Genomic DNA, 4,656 nt, shown 5'->3' with positions numbered 1-4,656 from the left:
TTTTCTTTCAATTCAGAATGGCTTGGAGATCTGCTGGAAAAGAAAACTTTTACGTCACTACACAATGGCTACCCTGCAATCTCGTGTTGGCGCTGAGCAGTTCAGTATGTATGCCACGGCCCCATGATTGTCCATTTTGTACGGTTGGAGACAAAATTTGCATGTAGGGCCTCAATAAATCTTTACTCTTGTAACTTAGGGTTGGAATCACAACATTAGCATCAGCAGTACCATAAATGAGTTGGTTTGATGCATACAAATAATGAAACAGAGTACAACGGGTAAATGTGTAAACATAGATGAACCATTCAAATTTTTCAGTCTTTACTCTTGTAATGCTACCTAAGAATATGCTTCTGCATGTTCTGTCTTGTCAACTTAATGGTATTAAGTAATACTATTACATTTTTTTTTGAGCATTTGTGAATAAATTCAGACTTATTTGGACAGGCTAGCTCGCCACAATCAAGTATAGAATCTTAACTGCACAGTTGCATTGAATATATCTTATTAACTTGTGCCTCAGACACTAAGCAGAACATTTTTCTTCTTCCACCACCCAACAAAGCTCTCCTTTACATACGTGCTGTCTTTTATACTTACCTTCACAGCTGTATTCCAACAGTGAGAATGGAGAAGACTTTTCTGGAGGTGGCATTTTCCTTAGCTGGATCTCAAAGTGCTGGAGTTGAGAATGAACAAGAAAGGTGACAGCCCATAACCATGAGTCACTCCTTGGTAAGTCAAATACGGCTCCAAAGACGAACAAAATGCCACCAGATTGAGAGGAATTCATTTATCCTGTAGTTGAGGCGCCTCGTCAGATTCTAGGGCTGCATTCCCATTTAAGCCTTTTATGCTCTGTTTTGATTTATTGCTTTGTTTTTTTTGGTCATCTTTATTGAGCACATTACTTTCAGTCATGGTTATGTGAACAAAAAAAGCCATATTGTCAAGGATGGTTGTTCATAAAATGATATCCACTCTGAAAAATTGTTTACTTTAATTTCATTGTTTATTTGAAATTTAATTTTAAATCAGGACGGTTTTATGGTAAAAAAAAAAATGGCCTGTATTTGTAGAGCGCTTTATTAGTCCCTAAGGACCCCAAATTTCCAACAGCCACCTAATAGTGCAACACTTCAAACCACCTTCTGAGTAAGAAAATGCTCTTCTTGTTAACAAACCAAGCGTTTAATTGTAAGTTTTATAGTTAAAGGTTGCTGAAATTATTTTCGAGAACATCCTTTTAAATATCTTAACCCTGTACTGAAACAGCACAAGCATTTTCCAGCAGCTGCAGCTTTTCTATCATCAGTCAAGTTGTTCTCATTTTTAAAGGTCTAGCACAACGTTTATGTGATTTGAAGGATCTACTTAGTTCACTATTTATACAGTGGATTGTATGTGCTAAGAAAAAGCTGGAAAAATACGATAAATAGTAGAAGCCAAATTGCAAAAGTATCTTCCTACAATTTGTGCATGTCTGAATGGAAGGAAGGGAGTACAATTTTCTCATTTCAGTTTGCTTTTAATGCAACAATTGGGGAGGATCTGTGCAATTGCAGCTCCAGCAGTGGCGTCAAACCTGGAAACAAACTGTTTGCAGACTAAGAAAACCTTGAATTTATGAAGAGAACCTTAACCTTAATTAACACAGGATTCCTGAGATGTCAGAAATGGACACACAGAAGGTTTTGTTCAGGGTTAGAGGGGACAGTTTTAACACAGTGAAACAGGTAACATTAGTAAACACTGCTTAGCCTGCTAACATTAGTGTGCTAAGATACTCCATCGGGGGTTTTGACGGTTGAACAAATGAAGTCAATCAACTATGTGGTGTTATTGTAGCATGATTTGGTCTGACTAGGGAAGCCTGTTAACCACAGAGTCAGCATTAAAAAAGCGAATAGGGACCACTTGCTAACAGATTAGTTTATTACATCTAGAGAAATAGTTATTGAACTGTTCACAATGTTACTTTTTTTTTCTGTTTCTATCTGAGTGATAGCAGTGGGGAAAAACAGAACAGTCTTCACCTGCAGTGCTAATGTTAACCAGTACAGGCAAGCCTAAAATTACTGGGAACAAAGTTTTACTATTTGTCTTTATTGCATGGGCTGTTTTCACAAGGGGAAAAAAAATCCATGCTTATAATTAGAAATATAATTGCTGGAACATACTATTTATGCAGTACAAATGTGTGCATGCTGGTGATGTATTAAGTGTGCATACAGCAAGACTGATTAATGCGTGCTCAGAAATAATTCACCAAACCTTACATGTTTTAGAGAAGAGTGGAGATACAGTGTGGCTTGTTTCAGCACCGGTGTACACTGAACATAATTCCTCTGAATTCTTTTTTTGGCTTAAGCTGTGTTTGTGCCACAGTTATTCATTTCTTTTTCAGTTTGATATGGTTTTTAAAAGAGTTGCCTCAGCAAATATTTCAGTTGTTTCCACTAACTGCTGGCAAGTGTCCACCATGAATCCATGAATCAGATTAAGCTTGAAATCATGTGCTTCCAAGTAACACAGTACCACTATGATGAAGTCTTTGCTTAAACAGAAGCTATAAATTTGTTAGGTGTAAAGGCAATAAAAGGGGCGTTGCTTGGAGTGTTGCATGGAAGATATGATTGCAATACAATTCCTTCGACTTGTTATTTTCCTTATTTGTGATCTAGGATTTTAGAATTGCCCATTATAACTTTTCACAACTTCACACTTTCACACTTTGACAAATTTTATTGTCTTTTCCAATCATCCATCCATTTATCCATTCACCTCCTCTTATCCTTTTTTCAGGGTCGCCAGGGGGCAGGAGCCTATCCCAGCTGTCTTAGAGCGAGAGGCAGGGTACACCCTGAACAGGTTGCCAGTCTGTCACGTCACATAGACACTTTAGAGTTTCCAGTTAACCTAGCCCCACTAACTGCATGTCTTTGGACTGTGAGAGGAAGCCGGAGTATCCGGAGAGAGCCCACGCACACACTCTTTTCCAATCAGCGATTCAAAATCTGTCACAGAAAACATTCTAATATAATCAAAACCATTTTGTTTTTGTCATTTGTCCTTAAATAAATACTGAAATAATTAATTATCAGAAGACTAATCAAAGAGTCAAGAGACAACAAAATCCTCGTGACAAGATTTAGAGATTGAGTGATAGCAAGACATTATAAAACGAGACAGACATGATATGATATATTCAGAAACATATCGTATCGTAAGTGAAAAACAAATTATACATGTAATTATTAGGGTGGCTTCATTGTGGCTGTTTTCATACGTGATTGGCCACATGCAGCAAACAATTGCTGGTTCTATTCTTGCCCTCAATCAGTTTATGCATGCACACTGCTGGCAAGGTAAAGTCTGTTTAATTTCCAAACCAGTCGAATCGAACTGTAAAGGGTACATCATACAACATATCGTTTCGAGGGTAAGGTTCACAACATTTCAGTTCATGTATGAAAAGAGCTTTACAGGTGCAGCTAAATGCTAGAGCAGGAGAGGCGTCCATACTGTGGCCTAGACAACTAATGCTAATTACATTCCTCAGAGACAAAAGTACATACCATTCCGAATACATCTGACTTTCTTTTCTATCAAAGAAGGCAAACATCTGGGGGGCAGAACATCCACTCTGTACTCTCTACACTCATCCACCCACATGTAGAGCGTCTCCATACTTTGCAGACATAGTGTATTGTGAAAGGAAGCCTCTATTACAAATGGTTCTATTAAGTGCCCTCAGTGGAGGATTTTTAAGTAGCCTTGTGGTAATGATGGCTCCCACCTTCTCTCTCTGCTTTCTCTCTTACTCTCTAGCGCTTTTCCTCTCCTCTCTATCTTTTTCTTAGCACCAACCGACCCTGAGAGCACTAAAAGACACTTGTCTCTTCATCTCCTTTCAACGACAAAGAAAAGAAGATGACTTCTGTCTCTTATTCTCCCCCCCTTATGCATATCTTAGGCACTGTTAAAAGGGGGCCTTCAGAATTTAGCAGGGACGTTTAGTATTCAGCCAGGCCGGCTTATGGTAGGAATGAATGCAGATCAGTGCTTTTACTTGAGAATGTTTGATACATCCAAAAATCCCTCGTAGAAATGATTATGGATTCTGGGGGAATCTTGGGCCCTGTTTGAATAGGGTGAGCTGTAGGCTGATTCCACTGCTAAGAAGAACAGAGGAGATCAGCCTTCATTGTCAAGCCTGACAAGATTAAGCTGACTCAAAAAGCTGATCAAACCAAGCAAGATTCTGCGTGGTGAGGCGAGAAGTGGTGGCATAGGTGGCTGCTCTGAGGTGTAAACAGAGTTCTGACATTGACAGGGACACTTCTCATCTTGCCCTGCAGGAACAGCCAGAAGCCATACCCTGCCTTGCAGCACCACAACTGCCTTGTGAGCTGACGCGATGACCATGAAATCCTTATCTCGCTCACTTCAGCGCTAGTAGATATTCCTGCACAGTGGCATAGCTGCTGTAGTACAATAAGTGGCAGTCAGGCTTTATCTGTCTGCAAAAGGATGAATCAACTGGTTTTGTTTCATTTTCTGCAAAACCTCATTAGTCTTTTTGATATATGTATGTGTGTGTGTGTGTGTGTGTGTGTGTGTGTGTGTGTGTGTGTGTGTGTGTGTGTGTGT

The sequence above is a fragment of the Haplochromis burtoni genome, unplaced genomic scaffold, assembly GCF_018398535.1.
Source record: "Haplochromis burtoni strain Fernald_Lab_line unplaced genomic scaffold, NCSU_Asbu1 Contig_4, whole genome shotgun sequence".
Taxonomy (NCBI): domain Eukaryota; kingdom Metazoa; phylum Chordata; class Actinopteri; order Cichliformes; family Cichlidae; genus Haplochromis; species Haplochromis burtoni.
The sequence above is the reverse complement of the archived record's forward strand: the minus strand, read 5'-3'. Positions refer to the sequence as shown.